The 23,833-nt window shown below is 52.2% G+C and overlaps 1 protein-coding gene and 2 pseudogenes across 1 annotated transcript in view; 2 read left to right on the top strand and 1 right to left on the bottom strand.

The window, feature by feature from the left end:
• The window catches only part of LOC119251183 (patr class I histocompatibility antigen, A-126 alpha chain-like), a gene marked incomplete at its 5' end in the record, with an annotated part of 301,825 nt that overhangs the window by 34,519 nt on the left and 243,473 nt on the right, over window positions 1–23,833 (top strand). The gene's annotated exons all lie outside the window — the stretch shown is intronic.
• On the bottom strand, window positions 4,239–4,756 carry LOC119251179 (cofilin-1-like; annotated as a pseudogene).
• LOC119252006 (class I histocompatibility antigen, Gogo-OKO alpha chain-like) lies at window positions 15,007–19,158 on the top strand (annotated as a pseudogene).

The following is a 23,833-nucleotide window of genomic DNA, read 5'->3' on the forward strand; positions in this document are numbered from 1 at the left end:
TTCTTTAAATGTTATTTTTAAAATACTCTCAATATTTAATAGGTTATAGAAGGAAATACTTTCTCTTTTCCAGTGGTCCCAGGAATCACCGTCCAGGGACTGGAGAGAGGGGTTCTGAGTAGAAAAGCTGGAAACCTCACACACAGGGCAGGCTCCGGAGTCTCCTCTCCTCTGAGCCCTGCTGCTCTGACTCCTCACAGAGCATTTCACCCCCACTCCGCCGCCCTCCAGGACCCCCAACTCTGCCCACCTCAGCCCCGCCCCGTCCTGGCGGCTCCACCAGAATCCGGAGCAGCGCGGCAGCGCCCCCGTGTGGCCACAGGGCTGAGCACAGGAGCCCAGAGCCGCCCTTTCTCCTGCTCAGCCAGGCCCTCCCCAGGCTCCCTGGGCCCCCAGCGGCAGGACAGGGATCTGCTCACAAGGGGGCGCCCAAGTCCAGTGTCAGGTCAGAAGTCCTCAAATTTTCTTGGTCCTATGGCCAAAGGACAAAGCAGGTTTCCAGGTCATTACAGCTGATTCCCAGATTATGGGCTGATCTCCCAAATATAGAGTTTCCTTTAGTCTTGGATGGATCCTTGGACTCCAGAGTCTCTGTCATTTGTTTCTGCTTCTGCTTCCAGAGGTGAAATCACTTCCACCTGGGAATTAACATTCAATTCTACCCAGGAGCCCAGGTCCTCACCCAGGAAAAGGACAAGGTTCCAGGAAAACACCAAGACCCTGGGCCAACCACCCATCCACGTCTTACAGCAGAGGGGAGCAGGAGTGATCAGAGCCGGGGAGAGACACGAGGAGCTGGTGGTGGTGTGTGGTGGATCATTGGTGGAAGGGCCGCACCTAAGAGAAACAATAACTATAGAAAGATGACCCACGCTGTAAGGAAATAAATATACATATTTAAAAAATTCTCCATCCCTGAATGAGGGGAGGTTGAGGAGAGCCCCCAGGGCATGACTAGGAAGACGGGGAGGCTCCTGGAAATGGAGCAGAGGATGAAAATGGGGACTAGGAAAATGGGGCCCAAAAGGAGTGGTGGGGGCACCTGGAAGGGTGGGGCTAGGAAGGGGCAGCATCGGGGACACTGTGAGGGGAAGGTCTGTGTGGGTGACGTGGCTCTGGCTGGGGCTGGGAGAGTCTCTGTCTCCCCTGGTGGGACTGCAGAGGGGCTGGTGCTGTAACTGACCAGGGAATCACTTAGTTCTGGGCCTTTCCTGTCCGTGCAGGGCTGGTGTGACTCAAACACGCACACTCAGGCTGATGAAGGAGAGAGAGGAGGAGAGGACAGATGGTTAGGAGGAGGCCCCCATTTCCTGAGCCACAACATCCTCCCCAACTCCCCAATGCTGGGGTGGCAGGGAGATTCCTGGAATCAAGAGGAGGTGATTCAGGGAATCAAGAGGAGAAAGGCCTGTGTTGCTCTGGAGGGCCAGCCCTGGGGGCTGATTCTGGGGCTCCAGGGCCCCACTCCCTGCAGGCGGGTCAGAGTCAGCCCTGCTCACAGCTCCAGGCTGCTGACAGCCCCTCTGTGCCGTGACCCTGCAGACACCGCTCTGGGGATAGTATAAAGAAAACAAAAGAGTAAAACTAAATGGGAATCTAAAAACGGTAGAACTCATTTTTTAAAATCACATATTTTGAAGGACACTTCAGAGGATGTGGAATCCTTGTCTGACAGCTCATTGCAATCAGGACCTTGACCGTCACGTGAGCTACTCTGGCCTCCACTGTTTCTTGTGAGAAAACAGCCACTGATCACTTTATCGCCTGAATATTTTACTGGTTTGTACCAAATCACTTCCTCCTTTGCACCTAAAACAAAGATCTGGCGTCTCCACAGTCTCTGAGGGGGAGGCGGCAGGAGGGGCCTCACTCAGAGGCTCCAGCTCTGGGTCCCACGAGGCTGCGATGGGGACGAGATGTTGGCGGATCTGAATGGCCGTGATCAGCGTGGAAGGACCTGCCTCAGAGCTCCTGCATGTGGCTCCTGGAGAAAACCCTCAGGTCCTTGTCCTGTGGGCGTCCCCTTAGCTGAGGGTCCACCGTGTGCAGGGAGTCACCCCAGAGAGGGACCAGGAGGGGAGCCCGGGCGGGAAGTCTCAGCCCCTGTGAGCCTGACTCTGTGACGTGGCGCGTCCCTTCTGCTTCATTCTCCTCACAAGGAAGAGCCAGAGAGTCAGACACACTCACAGGGGGGAGTTGTCTCCCCTCATGTTTATCACAGAATTGGTGGAAAATCAAAAATCAACACAGAAGAACTTCTGGGCACTCATTATTTCCATTCTGCCCACATGAAAAATAAGCTGCCTCCCACCCAAGGCCCCCCAAAGTCTCTCCCATCACAGAAGCAGCGTGATGTCAGCATCTCATCACGTGACTCAGGACCACGCAGAGGAAGTTCCTTGAGAGCATCTGTGCAGTGAAGCCGTCTGTGCTCAGCTCCTCGTGGGCTGAGGCAGTTTCCTGCCCCACAAGCCCTCACTGTGGATACAGTGGAGGACAGACACAGGGCAACTTGTAGACCCATTTCTTAATATGGTTCTAAAGCCACTGAATTGAGATATAACTTATGACCATCAAGTCACTAGTTGAGGCTCACCTCTCATGTCCTTCCTGTAAGTAATGAGCAGGGCGACCCCCTCTGTCCTTGCTCACCTGGCACCAGCCAGTCCCCCACAGGCTGTTCCCTCCATGGGACCCTCACCCCCATCACTCCTCCCCAGGGCTTTGCTCCCATCCCACCATCTACACTGACCCCCTTAATGGACACAGGAACCCCCATACCCCTCTCCCTCCCCTGCTGCCCGACCTGCTCCCTGTCTGACCCTCCTCTCAGCCCCTCTACAGGTGGGGGTGATACAGTTACAAATGACTAGTCTCTTAGACAGGCATTAACAAGGTTGTCTTTCCCCTATGTCCCTACAGGTTTGTCTTTGATGGGCATTAGCAAGACTAAGAGTTTGTCTTCCCCCCATTTGTTGCAATTTCCCCCTTGTTTGAGAGATTTATCTTTATGACTCATCTCCCAGATGAATGTTCCTGCATTTCCTTTTTTTTTTCATTTTATTTTTTTCCTTCTTTTTTTTTTTAAAGATTTATTTATTAATGCATACCAGAACTGGGGTACAGGCCAGAGGTACGGGGGAAGGGGTGGTGAGAGGATTCACCAGAGACAGAGCGGGGAGCAGAACAGGCAGACTGATGAAATACACTGCTGAGGGGAGCAGCGCACGACACAGGAGAGGTCTGCTGTGCCATGTGGGACCCTCACCCGCCGGCTGGGATCGAACTGGCGCTGCAGAGGCTGCAGACAGCTTCACAGCGCTGTGCTCAACCACCTGCGCCATAAGGGGAGTCCCGGGGTATTTATTTTTTTTTAATAATACTCCAAGCCCTCACTGTTCCTTCTCTTCCGTGCTGCCACCTTTCAACCTCAATAGCAACCCTGTGCTGTCTGATTCTGTGTAGAAACGGGATGTCGTAGAGATGACCCACTCCCCACACTGCCTGGTTCCCCTCCCCCTCCCTGGTCGTGGCCACTCATGGAGGCAGGACTAGTAAGGGACCTTCTATTACAAAGGAAAAGCACAACAATTAAAAGAAAACTGTGTATATATGTCTCTGGTGAAGCCTCTCACCCTCCTGCGCATCTGGCCTGTACCCCAGTTCTTGTATAAATAAATAAATAAATAAATAAATCTTTATAAAAAATACCCCAATATACCTCTTGCTGCTGGAGATGGGGGCACCCAGAGGAGGAGAACAGAACTGAGCACAAAACAGTCATAATTCCCTTCTGGGGGGAACGTGGTCTGCTTAAACCCAAGAGGGATCAGATCAAAGGTGGTTTGGGAAGGCCAGATCTGTCAGGGATGGAGGTTGGAAGAAGTTCTGGGGTTGGGGGGGCTTTTGGCAACTAGGTGGAGGCATTGTCCTCCCCCTGCTGGGATTCCCTAGTCCTTCTGGTCTGGCAGGAAGGGGGCAGCCTGCAACCCCTGTGGGCAGGTCTGGGGAAGCCAGATGCTTTAGGCAGGGGTTGGAAGGGGCTTGCCCTCCAGGAAGATGACACGCTACCCCCAGCTTCTCTGCCAGGATAGAGTTTTTTTTTTTTTTTTAATTATGCATACAAGAGCTAGGGTGCAGGCCAGAGGTGTGGGGTGGGGAGTGAGAGGATTCACCAGAGACAGAGTGGGGAGCAGAACAGGCAGACTGACTGAAATACACTGCTGAGGGGAGCAGCGGGCGAGACAGGAGAGGTCTGCTCTGCCATGTGGGTAACTCCCTGGCCAGGGATCGAACTCGTGCTGCAGTGGCTGCAGATAGCTTCATACTGCGGAGACATAACCCTTTATGCCACCAGGGAGGCCCCAGCAGTTTGTAATTCATACTTGATCCATGTCAGCTTCTCCTTGGAGCTGGCAGAGATGATTTTGTGCTTAAGGGTGCACACTCAGGGGCCCAGAAGATAAGCATCAAGGCCTCCTTCTTGCTCTCCTTGGTCTGTTAGGTTGCGTCATGGAGGGCACAGTCCTGGTCTGGCAGTATCTTGACAAAGATGGGTAGGGGTTGTTCATGGCCTGGCCCACATCAGCTACCAGGATTTCTCTGCCCTCCGGGATGATGTTCTTCTTGTCCTCACTTGGGCAGAAGAGCACCACCTTCTTGCGCCTCTTCACTTCCTGTGGCGTTGATGACTTACGCACCTTCATGTCCTTGGACACTTCCTGACACCTTCAGAGACAGCCACGCTGGAAGCCATGTTTCCCGAGAAAGCAAGGAGAGCCAGGAAAGGCAAGAGCTGCTAAGGCTGCTGCCAGAATCCGACTGCATGTGGCCTTTCCAGCCCCTTCTGTTTAGTATCAGATTCTCTATTTTATTTTTTTTTAAGATTTATTTAGATTCTCTATTTTAACAGAGGAGAAGCTGCAGCTCAGTGCAATAGAAGTTAAGACAGGGATGAAGACGACCCAGTCCCGCCTCTGCTGGAGCAGGAAAGTCATCAGGGAGAGACACAGGTCAGTGTGGGGAGGGATCTGGTGCGCAGGGCTGGGCCAGACTCCCCACCTCCTCACATTATGCTAGTAGGAGCACAGACAGACACATGCAGGTGCCCTTTGCAACAAGTAAAGTTAGGTGGTCTTTTCTTTTTAAAGATTTATTTATTTGTGCATATAAGAGCTGGGATACAGGCCAGAGTTGGGGGGGGGTGAGAGGATTCACCAGAGACAGAGTGAGGAACAGAACAGGCAGATCTGCTGAAATACACTGCTGAGGGCAGCAGAGGGTGAATCAGGAGAGGTCTGCTGTGCCATGTGGGTAGCTCCCTGGCAGGGGATCGAACTCGTGCTGTAGTGGTTGTGGCGAGCTTCATAGGTTGTATCTTAAACCCTTTCACCACCAGGGAGGCCCCAGAGTTTTACTTTAAAAGTTGGTTGGGGCAAAACCAGAAGACAGACCCTGGTTAGAGTGCCCAGAAGATGAGACTAAGGAGCGATTATGGGGTGGGTGAGCTCCCCCATGGACTCCATCTACACTTTTCTTTTTTTAAAGATTTATTCATTTATGCATATAAGAGCTGGGATAAAGGCCAGAGATGCGGGGGGTGAGAGGATTCACCAGAGACAGAGTGGGGAACAGAACAGGCAGACTGACTGAAATACACTGCTGAGGGGAGCAGCGGGCGTGACAGGAGAGGTCTGTCTCGCCATGTGAGATGCACCCTGGCCGGTTGGGGACTGAACTCGCTCTGCAGAGGCAGCAGACCACCCCATAGTGCCGTGCCCAAGCCCATGTGCCACCAGGGAGGCCCACCATCTACACTTTTCTAAGGGCCTTCCTACCCCACATATCCAGACTTAGTATTTCTCTCCTTCTCTACCTATAGGAAGAAAACATTTTGTGAGAGGTCAGGGAGGAGGCAGGACCAAGAAGTCCTGAGGAACTGGCCTGTCCTGGTCTTCAGGACAGGATCAGGGAACATGAGGAGAAAGCACGTGTGGGAGCTGGGCCAGCCTCCTCCGTCCTTAGCAGGGACATTTCCTTTTTACCTGCAGCTACTCAAGTGAGGTCCCCATGACCAAAGTCATCAGTTGAAATATTTGTCCTTCATTTTTCATACCAAGGAGTTTCATGAGCTTTACAAAAAAGTGTCAGCAAACCTGGCTCTCAGCTGAGAAAGCGCATGTGTGTGGGATCATGCCTCACAGTATCAAGCAGACGTTAGACAAGAAATCTCAGACCTCATATGAGGTTTTCTCTACCTGAGAGCCTCTTCCTCCAAATCACAGCTCCAGTGAGTACAACCCCAAGGAGAACCAGGACAGCAATGATGTCCACAGTGGGTAAGGAGGACTGAGGAGGTGGCTCTGGAAGGGAAAAGTTGAGACTCTGACTTTCAGGCCTCAGCCCCCATCCTGCTGGAGGGCTCCAGAAGGGCTCCCGATGCCCCTGAGAAGCTCTGTGCCCATGACCCCCTCCTTACCCCATCTCAGGACTCAGGGCTCCAGCAGCCCCTCATGCTGCACGTGGCACGTGTATCTCTGCTCCTCTCCAGAAGGCACCTCCACAGCCGCCCACTTCTGGAAGGTTCCATCCCCCCAGGCTGGGTGTCCACCAGCTCCATGTCATGGGTTATGTCCTCCCCATCTCACTGCCAGGTCAGGATGATGTCTGCAGGGTAGAAGCCCAGGGCCCAGCACCTCAGGGTGACCTCATGGTCAGAGGTAGCATGGTGGGTCACGAGTGTCTTTAGGAGTTCTGAAAATTCATACTTTAGGTTACTTTCATAGGCCACTGAAGCAGCCTCATGTGACCATCCTGAGAATGGACAGATAATTGCACTGGGTGGACAGAGCGCAAAACTGGAACACCAGCCTGGCCTTGGATCACTGGGATAGTCTCCTAATCCTTGGAAAGTTCTAGAATCAGGGTGCAGCAGTTCAGGGTAGCAGGCTGCAGGGCTCTGAGGGAGAGACTAGAGACCTCTCGTCTTGACCTGGATAGAGGCCCAAGTGACTCAGGAAAGTTGGAGTCAGGATCCAAGACCTCTGAGAATCAGATGTGAGCAAGAAATACACGGTTCACCAGAACACCGCCAGGATCAGAGAGAATCAGTTATTTCAGGACTGTTCCTCACCTGGAGAGAGCGCCTTCCTTAATTGCCCCCAGGAAGGGCTGGCACTCTAGGGGTCACTTTCCAGGATCTGGACACCAAGGAGGACTCCTCACCTTCTGGGGCCATAGGAGGGTGGTATCTGGCCTTGAGCCCACTCTGCTTCCCTGTGCTGGACGCCAGCCTTGGCCCTAGGGGAGGCCCGAGGCAACTCTTACTTGCATGCGGTGTCCGGTTCCCTTTCTTCAGTTGTCCTTGGAGCCACTGCCCACACTCGCGTTCCAGGCGGGGAGTGTGGAATTCCGAGGCGAGGACCTCCTCCCACTCACCCTCCCAGGTCTGCACCTCCATGCCCGCTGGGGTCCTGGCGCGCAGCTCCTCCATCAGGGTGAGGGGATCAACGCCGTCGTAGGCGAATTGATTGAAGCGGCTTAGGCTACCGTCCAGGCCCACTTCACAGCCATTCCTCACCTGCAAGGTGTGAGGCACCGGCCGCCCCCGCCACGTCAGCCGCACCCACTTAGCACCTCCCATCCCCAGGCAAGCGCAGCTGCTGGGGATTTGTAATAAACTAACACAGAAACAGGGTAAAAGTTCCAAGGCCTCGAGGGGAAGCTCGGACCCAGAGACTGGAGGGAACCCCTGTCCGTAGGTGGGGATCACGCACCTGTTCCGCTCTGGGTGTAGTGTATCCGCAGGTTGCTCAGTCGGAGCCTGGACAGGTGTACGTGGCTCTCGACAATCCGCTTTTGGCTCTCCCAACCCCTCTAGCTCCATCCAGGGCACTGTAGCCTCCATTTTCAGACTCAGGTCATTGTTGTGGCACCGCAGGAACTGCGTGTCGTCCACGTAGCCCACGCAGATGAAGCGGGGTTCCCCGGGGCCAGGCCAGGACATCGCGGTGTGCAAGTACATTACGGAGTGGGAGCCTGGGGGAGGGGAGGGGCTGAGACCCCAACTCTCCTCTGGGCGCCAGTGTCTGGGTCCGAGGATGGAGGGGCCGGGCAGGGGGAGAGAGCAAGGGGATTCGTGAGAGTAAAAAGGGGTGGCAGGAAAAGGTCAGGGCACAGGAGTGGGTGGAAGGGAGGAGCAGGACACCGAGGTGTGGGGTTTGATGCGGGTGGAGGAGAGGGCGGTCGGGGGACTCTTCCTGGGTCCTGGCCACTGCAGGGTCCTCTCACTCCTTCCAGGCCAAAGCCTGGAAGGACTTTTCTCCTCCGAAGTTTTCCCCTCCGAACTTCGCACTCACCTGCCCAGGTCTCAGTCACGACCAGGGCCCCGGACAGCAGCAGGAGGAAGCTTGGGGGTGGCATAGTCTGGATCCTCCTGGTCTGGGAAGACTCTAAAACTCAGTTCAGACTTTACACCCCGAAAGCCTTGACATTGATTGACTTATCCGGATGGTCGTGTACAGGGAAATAGAACTGGGCGTGCACAGGGTGAAGGACTTGGCGCAGCCTGTGACAGAGCAAAGTGGAGATGAATATTCCCTTCGCTTGGCTCCCCACCCAAACACTGTCCTGAGGCCTGAAGCCCTGAGAACCAGCCTGAGAGCTGGGACTGGGTCCTGACCCTCCTGCAGGTGGCTCTTGGCTCTGGCGTCTTTGCTTCTGCATTGAGGAGCCTTTCTCACGCCATCTCTCTGAGTACCAGGGTCTGTTTCAGTCAGTGATTCTCAAAATTTCTGTCTTTATGATCTGAATACACTCTCACAGATGAATGAGGATCCAAGGTAATTTTGTTGGTTATATCTATCAAAATTTGCCATACTAGAGATCGAAAATTAAAAAATCCTTATTCATTTAGAATGATATTAACAACCCTACATGTTAATAGGAATAAAATATTTTATAAAAACTTTTTTCCAAAATAAAAACTATAGTGACAATATTAGGGGGACAGGATGTCCTGAGCAAGCTTCATACAGGCTTTGTGGACTCCACCCCCACTCCAGACCAAAGCCATCAGGACATTGGGAAAGACAAATCCCATCACCACCAAAGGGAGGGTTGCTGGGACCTGAGGGTGGAGTTAAGCTGCCAGGTTTGGTATAAAACCAGACACGTGGGCTTGTGTTGGCCGCACATGGCTCTTGGCTCGTCCCCAGCTCTCAGCGTGCCCTTGGGATTCCAGGTCAGCAGAACTTGTAGGATGCATTCACGAATTTATCTCCCTCTTTATCTCCCTGAGTTATTCATTTCTAAATTTCCCCTTCTTTGGTAAATAAACTTTTTATTAACCATTTGTGTGTGCCTGCAGTCAAGCCTTAATAAGGCCCTTCTAAGCGCGCAGGTGAGGACCCACAGTCACACAACCAGTTTCATAAGGGGGTTGCCCTGTAAAAGTTTGGTGTTGAACGTTGTTGACCAAGTTACACCTGTGGTTGACCAGCCCAAAGTAACTTTCCTTGCGATGGTCACCACAAGTGCCACTAGGTCTGCAGGACGCGTGGTGTAATCTTTGTCTCAGGTCTTGAAAAGTCTGCTTTTTTCCCCCCTTGTGTACAGCTCTCTCTTGTGGGTGTGTTTTTGACCAAAGCATGGCCTCAACCATGAGCTTAAGCAGTTTTATCCCTACTTTGAGTTCTTTCGGTTTTTTCCAGCCTTGAGTTTAAGTAGCCTTTTTCCATTAAATATTATCACCAGTTTTATAAATGTACATAATTTGATAAAACCTGGTATATGGCACATTTTTTTACTTCTGCACACAAATGTGGGTGGTTTACAAGCCATCCCTACTTTACAATCTTTGCTTGTGGGGTTATTTTTTTGTAATGTGCATAAGCGCCATTTGCTACATTCTTGTTTCTATGAGAGGCAGATGTTCTACTTCACATACTGAGAATGTGCAAGAATGCATTCAGGCTCTTAACTTAGCTATGCAACAACAAATTCAGGCTCTTGATTTAACTATTAAGAGTATGAGGGATGAAAACCGTACTGTTTTTGAGTCAGCTTTTAAAAGCATGCAGGATCAAGCTTGTAAAAGTATGCAGGACCAGCTACAGGCCGCCCTCCACGAGGACTGCAAGAGGGCAGAGTTAGAAGAGGAGGATTATCACGTGTTAAACATCTTAAACACACCAAGACAAAGTCCTTCTCCGTGTGACAAGGCCCCTCCCACGCAGACTCCTGAGGCTTCACAGCCTCCACTGCCCTCCAGGGAATAAAAAAAAAAATGGCATCTCCCCCCACACTAGATGGGGCACCCACTTTTGCAGGAAGAATCACCCTGAAGCAGGACAGTTTCCTCTCCGACAGCTGCCAGTGGGTGGCTTGAATGAACATGGGTGACCTGCTGGGTACTTTTGGTCACACCATCCCTTTAGCACCGCGGACCTCCTAAATTGGAGGAGATCTGTCCCCTCATACCGGCAGGCTGCTAAGAGGATGGCGAACTTGTCTGCATTTATCTTCCTCTCCCAACGCCCTAACAGTCCATGCTCACTGCAGGGAGGAGGGACATTGGAAGTACAGTTGTCCCAGATTACAGGGGAGCAGCAGACACAATAATGACAGAAGACAGGACAGAAGACAGAGGACACCACGACATGACGATTCACCCAGGGGTGACTGGACGGAATATAGACAGAGCACACAGAACCCAGAACCACGGAGAGAGGAAAGGAGAGAAATGATAGCACAGAGTAGAGGCTCAGATGAAGATAGGAGGGAATATAGACAGAATAGAAGGAATCTAGAGCCAATTACAGAGGAAAGGAGACAAATGATATTCATGGAGAAGGTTCAGATGAAGAATAGGCGTTCCCGGGGGCTCCACTAGATCTAAAGAAGCCCATTACAATAACCGCCTCAGAGCCCCGATAACACTCGCTGTGGGGAATCGTCTGATTGATTTCTTGGTGGACACTGGAGCGACATTCTCAGTTCTGAATTCTAAATTGACTAAAGTGAGCAAAGAGACCGCAGCAGTCACTGGGATCCCAGGAAGGCCACAACAGAAAGCCTTCTTACAACCTCTGGATGCCGGCTGGACACCACACAGCTCAGCACAGCGTCCTGTACATGGAAGAGTGTCCAATCCCGCTGCTTGGTTGTGACCTTTTAAGTAAGCTTAACGCACAAATTATGTTTTCACCCAAAATTCTGAGGCTTCACCGACAGGTACCTCCAGAACATGCTCTGTAGTTCCAGATGTTTTTTACTCAAGATGTTCCACCAAAAGTGAAGTTTTACCTTCAGAAATCATTGAACGAGTAAGTAAATGGGTATGGGCTGGTGGGACCCCAGGACGTGCAAAAAATGCAGTCTATAAAGATAGAAGTGATTGCAGGGGGCCTCCCTGGTGGCACAGTGTGTTGAGTGCTGCGCTGTGAAGCTGTCTGCAGCCTCTGCAGCGCTGGTTCGATTCCTGGCCGGCCAGGGAGATTCCCACATGGCGGGGCAGGCCTCTCCTGCCTTGCCCACTGCTCCCCTCAGCAGTGTATTTCTGCCTGTTCTGTTCCCCATTCTGTCTCTGGTGAATCCTCTCACCATCCCTCGCTTGTGTCCTGTACCCCAGTTCTTGTATAAAAATAAATAAATCTTTAAAAAAATAAAAGAAGTGATAGAAGGAAACAAAACCCCAAGGAGGAAGCAATACCCCTTAAAGAAGGAGGCCTTGAGGGGAATTGAGCCAGTGTTAAAAAGATTCCTTCAATCTGGACTCATTAGGCCCTGCCGCTCACCATACAACACTCCAATGTTGCCAGTGAGGAAACCCCATACAGGCCGTTTTGTCCAAGATTTTTGGGCCATTAATGACATTGTCCAGGATTTATATCCCGACTGTGCCTAATCCCTACACCTTATTAACTGCCATACCTGGTGACTTTGGATGGTTTTCTGTATTAGATCTTAAAGATGACTTTTTCTGTATCCCAGTAGATGTTCAGGATCAACTGCTTTTTTTTTTTTAAAGAGGTATGTATTTTTATTTATTTATTTGTTTGTTTGTTTTGTTTATACATGCACTGGGTACAGTCAGAAGTGCGGGAGGGTGAGAGAATTCACCAGAGCCAGAGCGGGGAGCAGAGCAGGCAGAAGGACCGAAGCACACTGCTGAGGGGAGCAGTGGGCGGCAGGAGAGGTCTGCGCGCCATGTGGGACCCTCCTCCGGTGTCCGGGGAGCAGCCAGGAATCGAACCGGTGCCGCAGAGGCCGCGGGCAGCTTCGCAACCCAGCGCTCAACCGCTAATGTGTGATTTTTTTTAAAGTAATATATTGTTCCACTAAGTTATAAAGTCAAGGTCCATGCAGGAGGCCAAATGCAAAAACCCACCAGGCAGCCCACCTGGGAACAGCCCACCAGGCTTCACTGACCCCCACCTTGGGTCCGTGAAGTCTGCCCGGGCGCAATAAATTTTCCCTTCCTTTGAGGAAGTTTAGCCTGGTTCTCCTTTTCTTTACCAGGCCAAACCTTTCATAAAGCTCTTCAGTATTCATTACACTGGAATCAAATTATTTATTTTTTAAAAGATTTATTTATTTATGCATACAAGAGCTGGAGAACAGACCAGAGGTGTTGGGGGTGAGAGGATTCATCAGACACAGAGTGGGGAACAGAACAGGCAGATTGACCAAAGGACACTGCTGAGGGTAGCAGTGGGCTAGTCAGGAGAGGTCTGCTATGCCATGTGGGTTGCTGCCTGGCTGGCCTGGGAATCCAGAGCAGGTTGAGGCTGCAGAGGCTTCTGATTACCTCATAGGTTGCGTCTTAACCCCTTGCGCCACCAGGGAGGTCCCTGGAATCAAATTATTTAAAAAATTTTTTTTCACTTTATTTTGCACCACAAATCCCAATAGTAAAAATAGTATTGGAAGTTGTCAAGTTAGTAAATGATGGAGAACAGCAATAGAAAAAGACTGGAAAGGAGGTTCCCCAAGACCAGAAATCTGGCTCACACAAGGAGCAGGGGGTAGAAGGGATTAACACAGCCACTGACACAGATCTAGAACCCAAGATCCTTAGGCACCAAAGCCTAGATTACAAAACAGAAAATCCAAGCAGGTATCAGACTGCTGTCTAGAGCACAGGCCCAAGGGTAAAGATATGGAGATTGAGCCCATGGTGGAATCTCTGGTCGCTTTCAGATTCTGCACAGTTATCCATAATCAGCAACTAACCCAAAGGCTCACAAGGAGTGGCCCCTCCCCAACAGAAGACTGTATTAGTGCGGTCTCTGCACAGGCTGGGGTAGCACACCCTCTGTCCACCTGTGACTATGCAGGTGCCTCTTTTCACCAAATCTCTCCTCCGCAGGGCAGCAGCCTCCTGCCTGCCCATGACCTGTATCATGCCTGCACTTCTCTTCATTGACCTCCCTCAGTGGAGGCAGCTCTCCTCAAGGCCGCCCACTTGCAACCATGCAGGCCTCTCTCAGCAAACCTGTCCCTTTCTGGGCAGCTCTTCCTGCCCACCTGTGTCTATGCAAATATCCTTTACTCTTCTGTCCCTTTCCCTAATAAACCTTTCCCTAATAAACCTGAGCAGCCCCGATATAAAAATGGGTTGCCTGGCTGTGGGTTCTCACCTGCGCACATAAAAGGGACTTATTTGTACTCCACTACAGGCACACACAAAACGTTAATAAAAGGGAAAGGGAAATGAGGAAATGTACAACTCAGGGAGAAAATAGGGAAATAAAGTCTTTAATGCGTCCTACCCTATTCGCCAACCTGGAAACACAAAGGCACTCTCAGAGCTGGCCAAGCGCTGCCAGCTGGCGGAGAGCCAAAAAAAGAGCCCCCCACCAAAGCCCACGTGTCTGGTTTTATACCAAACCTGGCTGCTTAACCCCACCCTCAGGTCCCAGCCACCTTCCCTTGGGTGCTGATGGGATTTGGAGTTCCCAGTGTCTTTGGCTTTGGCCTGGGGTGGGGGTGGAGTCCACAAAGCCTGTATGGAATTAGCTTTAGGACATCCTTTTCCCGTAAAAAACCTTCCCTTTAAATATAACTAGTGTCTCTGTCTCCTGAAGAAACTTGCCTGGGGAACTCTCCACGTACCGCTGAAACGGGAGCCCTGGTGACATCTTTCCCAGAGTGACCCCAAGAACCCCTCACTCCAAACCCACTGACTCAAAAACTCCATCATTAGCATATCATAGGTTATTAGTATTCTTTTTAAAAAAGATTTATTTATTTATGCACACAAGAACTGGAGTACAGGCCAGAGGTGTGGCAGGTGAGTGGATTCACCAAAGACAGAGAGTGGGGAGCAGAACAGGCAGATCTACAGAAATCCACTGCTGAGGGGAGCAGCAGGTGAGGCAGGAGAGGTCTGCGGTGCCATATGAGTTGCTCCCTGGCCAACTTGTGCTGCTGCAGCTACAGGTCACTTCATAGTGCTGATGCTTAACCCCTTGCGCCAACAGGGAGGCCCCAGGTTATCTATATTCTAAAGTAAAGAAGCAATAACATCTTTTAAAAAGGTTTTATTCTAGTAAAGTAAATATTTAAAGCTGTAACCCACGTAACAAAATTATACATGGGATCCGTAATAATTTGTGAGACTGAACAGAGTTTCTGAAAGAAAAATGTCTGAGACTTGCGGACCCAGTCCCTGGGCCTGGACTCAGGGACACGGTGTGGCAAAGGTCTCCGAGCAGGAGAGGAGGGGGCGGCAAAGTCCCAGGTCTCGGGGTGTGGCTGTCTGGGTCTCAGTCCCCAGCGCGGGGTGCAGGGCTGGAAGGTGACTGCTGGGGATTCGCCCCCTCCCCTCGGTTCCACTTCTGGGCTCACAGCCTGGGCGGGTCCTCCTGCCTGGATACTGGTGAGTCACCCCAGGGCTCACTCCCCATTGCCTGGAGGTCTCCAGAGCAGCCAATCAGCAGCCCCGCGGCTCCCGTTCCAAAGCCCCCACCCACCCGCCGGGACTCCGTCTCCTCAGCCCGGGTGGAGGCGCGTCCTGGGGGATGGGGGGCGCAGCCCTCCTGCTCCTGCTCGCGGTGGCCGCGGCCCCGAGGGAGACCCGGGCGGGTGAGTGCGGGTCGGGAGGGGACAGGGCGCTCCCAGAGGCGGGAGCGAGGGCGTGGGCGGGCGTGGGAAAGGCGCGACCTCGCCGCCGCCCTAGTTGTCCCCCCACGTCGGCCCGCCCCGTCCTGGCCCCTTTCCGTCCCCCCGAGACCCCAGCCTCCTCTGGCCCCCCGAGTCCCGGCCGTTTTCGTCCCGCAGCCGCTTTTCACTCTCATTCGTCTTTCACCCACTTTCTGTCTCGTGGGCGCCCCCTGGGACTCGAGCCCCCGAAGGGGAGAAGAATAGCCCGGGTCTCCCCTCCCGCCCCCAGGCCCCCACTCCATGAGGACTTTCTACACCGCGATGACCCGGCCCGGCCTCGGGGAGCCCCGCTTCATGGCCGTGGGCTACGTGGACGACACGCAGTTCGGGCGGTTCGACAGCGACTCTCGGGCCAGAGCGCGGAGCCGCGGGCGCCCTGGGCGGGGCAGGTGGGGCAGGAGGAGCAGGAGGAGCGGGACGGGAGGACGCGGATCCTAAGGGAGCGCACACTGAGGTACGGAGAGCACCTGGACTCCCTGCGCGGCCTCTACAGCCAGAGCGAGACCGGTGAGCTGGCGCGGGGCCGGGCCGGGTCAGCACCCCCATCCCCACGGACGGGGGTCGCCCAGGGTCTCCCCCTCCAGGCTTCTCTGCAACCTGCCCAGGAACAGCCCGCGGGACTTTCACCCGGTTTCATTCTGTTTAGTTTATTCCTGGCGGGAGGGGGCGCGGGCGGGGAGATCCCTGGGTGATGGGGCGGGGACAGGCTCTCACACCTTCCAGAACATGTTTGGCTGCTACGTGGGGCCCGACAGGCGCCTCCTCCGCGGGTATGATCAGTTCCCCTACGATGGCGCTGATTACCTGGCCCTGAACTAGAACCTGCGCTCCTGGACCACTGCGGACACGGCCGCTCAGATCACCCGGTGCGAGTGGGAGGCCCAGGGTGAGGCTGAGAAATTCAGGAACTATGCGGAGGGCAGGTGCTTGAGGTGGCTGCCCACATGCCTGGAGTACGGGAAGGAGACTCTGCAGCGCACGGGTAAGAGGGGCCTGGAGGCCTCCCGGTCCCCCCCCCCCCTGCCTGGAGTCACTGCGGGAAATGAGTCCTCTCTCTAGTCCCGAGAGGGGGACTCCCCTGGGTTTCATGTTCTGCACTAGAGAGACTCCCAGAGACTCCGGCTTCTCCTGAAGGACAGAGAAGGGATCCCGTCTCTCCTGAGAAAGACAGACAGTCCCTGACATCACACGTCACTGGGTCCTTTGGACCAGGGGCCTGTTTGAGAACCACGAGTTTCTCTCTCAGTCTTGTTTCTGGTCTGAGAACATTTTCAGTTATGTGATTCCTGCTTTTCTGTGTCAATCATCTTCCACCCAGGTCAGGAATAAAAAGTCTGTGTTCCACTCCCTCTGCTTCATCCTACCCTGGGCTTTCATCTTCATTCAAGAACTTTCTAAGGAATAGGAGAATCTCACAGATTCCCCAGATTAGCCTGTTTTTTACAGTTTATGCTTCTTCCTGCCACACCAGTTGTCTTGTCCATTGTGAGGATGGTCTCATGAGGTTTCTTCAGTGTCCATGGAGGAAACACAAAGTGAATTTTCTGATTTACCACCTCAGATCCCCCAAGGACACATGTGACTCACCACCCCACCTCTGAGCATGAGGTCACCCTGAGGTGCTGGGCCCTGGGCTTCTACCCTGCGGACATCACCCTGACCTGGCAGCGAGATGGGTAGGACCTGACCCAGGAGATGGAGCTGGTGGAGACCAGGCCTGGGGGAGATGGAACCTTCCAGAAGTGGGCGGCTGTGGTGGTGCCTTCTGGAGAGGAGCAGAGATACACGTGCCACGTGCAGCATGAGGGGCTGCTGGAGCCCCAAGTCCTGAGATGGGGTGAGGAGGAGGATGTGGGCACTGAGGCTGTTCTCAGGGCCATCAGGAGCCCTTCTGGAGACCTTCAGAGGGTCAGGATAAGGTCTGGGGCTCAGGGTATGATCTTCCCTTCCCTTCCCTTCCAGTGCCCCTTCCTCAGTCCTCCATCCCCACCGCGGGCATCATTGCTGGCCTGGTTCTCCTTGGAGCTGTGCTCCCTGGAGCTGCGGTGGCTGCAGCTGTGATGTGGAGGAGGAAGCACTCAGGTAGGGAAAGGAGTGGGGGATCTTGTCCACTGGGGTCTTCCATGTCCCAGGCAGAACTTGCCCTGCCTGTTTATTGGGAAGTGCCATCCACTCACGTGTGTTGCCCAGAGGACATTTGCTCCAGTCCCCCCTCACCTCCTTTCTTCTTTTTCCCCAGTCCTGACCTGGGTCTTTAGTCCCAGTTCTGGAAACTTCCCTGTGGTGCAGGATTAGAAGATTCCTTTAGGCTTCTGACCTGACTGCTCCCTGGTCTCACATGATTTTTCTACCGACAGGGAGACAAGGAGGAAGCTACACTCAGGCTCTAGGTAAGTGTAGATCAGTGGTTTGACCCTGAGCCCCTGGGGACAGTGTAAATGGACTCCATGGGGGAGTCACCCTCATCTGTCCCTCCTGTGGTGTCATCTCTTACCAGGTTCTGTTTTGTTCTCAACCAGGCAACAACAGTGCCCAGGGCTCTGATGTGTTTCTCAGCCCCTAAAGCATCTTTTAAAATGAATGTGATGAGGGCCCTCCACGGTGGCACAGTGGGTTGAACGTAGTGCTGTGAAGCTGTCCGCAGCCTCCGCAGTGCAGGTTCGATTCCCGGCCAGCCAGGAAGACTCCCACTTGGCGGGGCAGACATCTCCTCTCTCGCCCGCTGCTTCCCTCAGCAGTGCTTTCAGTCCGTCTGTCTGTTCTGCTCCCCACTCTGGTGAATCCTGATTCACCAGATCTGGTGAATCAGGTCTCTGGTGAACCCTTTCACTCTCCCGCGACTTGGGCCTGTACCCCAGCTCTTATATAAATAAAAAAATTTAAAAAAATGAATGTAATGAGGCTTCTGTTGTTCACACCCTTGACAGCACCTGGTATTGTGCAGAGTTTGCATTTTCAGTCTCTCCTAGGTGTGATGGTGTCACTGTTCTTAACTGTGATAGTGAGCATTTGTTCATATTTTCACTTTTCTATGAATACAGTTGCCGTTTGTATAGAAGTTTTGTACATTTTTACAGATGAGGTGCCATTCATTTATTACACTATTTTTGTCCTTATTAAAATTGGGTTATTTCTTTCTGATCATTGAGTTTTCGGCATTATTTGTAGATACAGTCCTTTGTCAGATTCGTGATTTGCAAATGTTTCCCCCCAACTCTGTGACCTGAACTCCTTTACTGATGGGAAAACGAACACTATTGCCCAGACAGGAGCATGGAGATACATATATTTGGAAGAGAAAAGATAAATTGCTAGGTTTTGAGCAGATACTGGCTGATTGGGGTGTTGGGGGTGGAGGGGAATGACTTATGCGTATCCTTGAGTGTTATTTAAATGTCCTTGTATGAGCATGAAATATGCTTTCTAAAGTAAATTACACTTCATTCCTCAACTTATAAAACTCTTCACACATCATGACCAAATCACGTGTTAAGACCAGACTGACACGTGGGTTACAAGTAATGGACCTGCTCGTCATAGTTGCAAAGTCATGGTTTCCCTTTGGGTTTACTCTGGTATTGTCCATTCTTGGGGTGTTGGACACATGTGTAATGACCTGTGTCCATCATGAGAATATCATACAGAGGATTTTCACTGCCCATAGTGTCTTCTGTGCTCCAAGGATTCAAAAGCAAAAAGGAACCAGTGGAATCACATCAGACTAAAAAGCTACATAGTGAAGGAAACTATCGTTAAAATGAAAAGACAATATCAAATTGGAGAAACTATTTGTACATCATCAATCCAATAAGGATTTAATATCCAAGATCTACAAAGAACTCCAAAACAAGAAAACACCTCAAAACAGAGGAGAGGAGCTAAATAGGTACTTTTCTAAAAAAGATACACATGTGGCCAATAGATATATGGATACAAGTTTATCATCATGTGCTGTCAGAAAAATGCCAATTCAAACCACAATGAAGGCCTCCCCTGGTGGCGCAGCGGGTGAGCACTGGGCTGCGAAGCTGCCAGCAGCCTCTGCAAGCCAGTTTGATCCCCGGCCGCAGGCGAGGGTCCCACATGGTGCAACAGACCTCACCTGCCTCTCCTGCTGCTCCCCTCAGCAGTGTATTTCTTCGTCAGCCTGCCTGTTCTGTTCCCTGCTCTGGCTCTGGTGAATTCTCTCACCCTCCTGTGCTTCTGACTGTACCCAGTGCTTGTATAAATAAATAAATAAATCTTTAAAAAATAAATAAAACCACAGTGAGTTCCCACCTCACATCTGTGAGAATGACCCATTGAAAGGTGTGGAGAAAAAGGAACTCTGGCACATGGTGGGTGGGAATGGTGTCTTGTCCTGTCAGTGGGCAGAATGAGGGGTTCCCTGGACCTTCAAAACTGCACACTCTACATGGGATCTGCCATCAGCTGCATAAAGACAAAACATACACTAAAGTGTAAGACCTTCAATAGAAAAGAACTTTAATACAATTACTATAAAATAGAGAATCAGTGTGCAATAGAGAGAGAAGAAGAGAAAGAATATAGTTAGAATAGTTCCCAAGTGAAGCACCCAAAGTTACCCGTCCCCTCATGAGTAAATGCCCAGCCAAACAGGCTGGGCCCAAAGCAGGCCCACTGGGGCCCGAAAGCCTGCCACAAGGCTAAGGCACCTACTGGTAGAGACCCATGGGAAAGGGGCAGGAGGGGCCAGGCAAGTCTGGAAGGAAAAGAACAAAATCAAAATCCACGACAAGATAACAGCGGTCATTGTCAGCCTCCCCATGAGTCTCTCACCCATGTTTTTAATCTCTTTCACATGTCTCTTTTCATGTCCCCAACTCCGTGGCACAAGTCCAAGTGAGAAGCAAGGCGTGGTTTCTTCTTCACATGTCTCTCTGCTCCATGCACCTCCTCAGTCTCCTTTCCCCATCTTGCTCCACGTCTTCCTCCTCTTCCTTAGCTTCTCATCCCTGCTTAGCTCCACCTTTCCTTAGGTGGGGCAGTAACTTGGTACCTCTGTTTTCTATGGATAGCACATTGGTCCTGCCCCTATGGGGAAAAAAAAAAATGAAGGTTCCTCAAAATAGACCTGTCATATGGTCAAGGATCTCATTCCATGGTATTTATCCAAAGAAGTTAAAACACTAATTCCAAGGAATGTGCGCCTCCTACAGTCACTGCGGCATTGTCTACTATAACCAAGCGATGGAGACAAACTAAGTGCCCAACGGCAGATGAGGGGATAAAGAACACAAGCTATACACACTATGGAATACTACTCAGCTGTGAAAAAGATGAAATATTGAATTTGCAACAACATGATAGATATGGATGGGATTATGCTAAGTGAAATAAATTTGAAGGAAAAAGTTATATACAGATGATTTCATTCATATTTGGAATATAAAGAAACAAAGTTGGGACAGATGAAACTAAACCAAAACATATTCTATATATATGACTGTAGAATTGAAGCTATGGCTGGGGGTAAGAGTAGGAAACAAAGTAGGAAGAGGGCCCAACGGACTGTAGTGAAGACTATGGGTGCCCTTAGGGTGGGTGTGATGTGGTAACAAACATCTGAAGAGATGTGACCCTTGCCTCTGAACACATGCAGTGTGTAAACCAATGCTAACCTCAACTGAATAATACAATGAGGGGGAAAAGAAAAGAAAAAGGTAAATTGTCTCCTCTATTGGTCACTGACCTCAGGACTTGGCCTTCGCCTCCTCACTGCCATGCAGGGTGAGGGGCTGGTTGCCCACAAGGGCAGAGGCAGGAGGTGCAGGGACTCCTGGGGCTGCCCAGGCACTGCTGAGTAGAGACACTGCAGAGAGGGAGGCTCTGAGGGGACCAGAGACAGAGGGTCAGAGTAACCCCAGTGCTGAGTGAGGGTCTGGTTCCCAAGGAGAGGGGAATGTGCGCATGTGTGTGTGTGTGTGTGTGTGTGTGTAACAAGAATGACAGGGTACACAATATAAAATGATGGGAAGTCAATTAACATCAAGCCCCAGAATAAAGTAATTCAAATTTCACACAGTGTAAAGAGTGTCAGAACAACACCCCAATAAATACAATTCCATGGAGAAGGAGCTTCTGAGTGGGACTGAAAAAGCACTGGACCTGCAGAAGAGGAGGAGGTTTAGAAATACCTCATGGTTGGCTTGAGGTGTAAGAAACTGGGCAGGACCCCTCCTCCTGTCCTGGCCCCTGCTAGGATGTGGTGGCATCTTCACCCCTGACAGCTCACTCATTACCTGAGTGTTAACATTATCAATGGTCCACTGCATTCCCAAGATGTCCTCCTGAAAGCATCCCCATTGCATAGTCCCAGCCTCTCTGCCTCAATCCCCACCCCCACTGCAATTCTCCAGGGTCTCACCTATAGGGGCGGAGATACACTTCAGAGCACAGGGACTGTGGCTGCCCAGGGGAGAACACAACAAAACTTGGTGAGAGATGAGACCACAGGAGAAACTGATGAGAGTGACTCCCCCATGGGCTCCATCTACACCATTCCCAGGGCTCAGGGATCAAAGCCTTGACCACACTTACTTGCAGCCTGAGTGTAGCTTCCTCTTTGTCCTCCTGTGGGAAGAAGCGTCAGGCGAGACCAGGGAGTAGTCAGGTCAGAAGCCTAACTAAAGGAATCTTCTAATCCTGCACCACAGGGAAGTTTCCAGAACTGTGAGTAAAGTCCCAGGTCAGGACTGGGAAAAATGAGGAAAGGAGATGAAGGGGGACTGGACCAAATGCCCTCTGGGCAACACCCATGTGTGTGGATGATAATTCCCATTAACCAGGCAGGCCAAATTCTCTCTGGCACATGAAAGCCCCCAGTGGACAAGATCCCCCACTCCCTTCCCTACCTGAGCACTTCTTCTACCCCCTCACATATGAACCACCTTGTGTGCAATGAGCACACCAACAAAGAAAACAGAGCCGGAATTGAGGACCACAGCAAGGATGGAGAACTGAGGAGGTGGCACTGGAAGGGAAGGGAAGGTCAGACCCTGAGCCTGAGGCCTCGGTCTGACTCTCTGAAGGTCTCCAGAAGGGCTTCTGATGGCCCCGAGTCAGCCTTTGTGCCCACATTTCCCTTCATACCCCATCTCAGGACTAGGGGTGCTATCAGGCCTTCATGCTGCACATGACATGTGTATCTCTGCTCCTCTCCAGAAGGCACCTCCACAGCCGCCCACTTCTGGTAGTTTCCATTCCCCCCTACTCCCAGCCTGGTGTTCAAAGCTCCATTTCTTGGGGCCATGTCCTCCCCAACTCGCTGCCAGGTCAGGGTGATGTCCACAGGGTAGAAGCCCAAGGTCCAGCACCTCAGGGTGACCTCATGCTCAGAGATGGGGTGATGGGTCACATATGGCGATTGAGGGGCCTGAGTAGGAAGAAATGGAAATTGAATGCTTTTTGTTCCCTCCATGGACACTGAAGCAGCCTCATGTGACCATCCTGCAGTGGACAGAACAGTATGCTTGGAGGGAGGGGCACAAACCCAGAAACCAGCCTGCTCTGGGAGTCTGGGATAGCAGGTGGGAGCCCAGGGAGGGATGCAGGTCTCTGAGCATTTTGTTGCTGACTTGGGTGGAGGGCGATGACACAGACAGGCAGGAGTGAGATCTCCAAAAATGCTCTCTGACCAAAAAACAACATCTCGAGAGAGAAACTCATTGTTCCTACAATGGCTGCTGGTCAAAAAGATCCAGCGAAGGGTGACTTCAGGGATGGTCTCCCCTCTTTCTCAGGAGAATTTCTATTCTTAAACTGTCCTTCAGAAAAAGTAGAACCCCCTGGACCAGTCTCCATCCCAGAGCTGGAAAACGTGGCCGACAGCTCCCTCTCTGGCCAGAAGGGGGCGCTTCCTCACCATGATTCCATTTCCCTGCGGGGTGCGCGCCTCAGGGAGATCAAAGGCCGCAGCCCTCTCACCTCTGAGCTGCGGCGCCTCCTTCCCCATCCCCAGGAGTCTGGGGGCCCCTCCACGCACCCGCCCCCCAGGCTGCTCCCGTCCTGCTCTGCCCGACCTTCCCCCTCCCCCTCGCGCCGGGGGGCTGAGCCGCGGGCCCGCCGGGTCCAGGCGCGCAGGTCCCCGCCCAGGGCGCGTCCCCGGCGCCATCGTGGGGAGCTGGTCGTGCCCGCCGGGGAGGCGCCGTCGGGCCCCTCGGTGCAGCCCAGAGTGCTCTGGATCATGGGAGACCCCGAGCCCGCCCTTCAGTCACCCCGTGGTCTCCAGCCCACACCTGATCTCCTGCCCTGAATAATCCCAAACTTAAATGAAACCTAAAGGGTGAAAGTCCCGCGGGCTCTTCCCTGGTCTAGGGCCTGGCAGGGCCAAGGCCTCGGGGGTCATGGGGCCCTGAGACTAGGGGTGGGGGGTGGGGGCGTGAGCGGTGACCACACCCCCTCACCCCCCCAACCCACCCCCGGCCAGCACTACAACCCGGCCTGGCTCTGGCTTGGACACTTTGAGCCTCGGCCTGGTGTCTGCTGAGCCGTGTCTCCTCGCCAGACCCTCCTGTGGTTCTGGTTGAAGTCTATGAAATAAATGTCTACAGCCTCACACAAATATGTTGGAGTAGTGTTTTCACATTACTGTGAATATTCCATTTTGATACTAAATTAAATCTATACTGGTGGTATTTTCTCCAAG

Source organism: Talpa occidentalis, unplaced genomic scaffold (genome assembly GCF_014898055.3).
Source record: "Talpa occidentalis isolate TD23 unplaced genomic scaffold, MPIMG_talOcc4v2.1 talOcc4.2, whole genome shotgun sequence".
Classification (NCBI taxonomy): domain Eukaryota; kingdom Metazoa; phylum Chordata; class Mammalia; order Eulipotyphla; family Talpidae; genus Talpa; species Talpa occidentalis.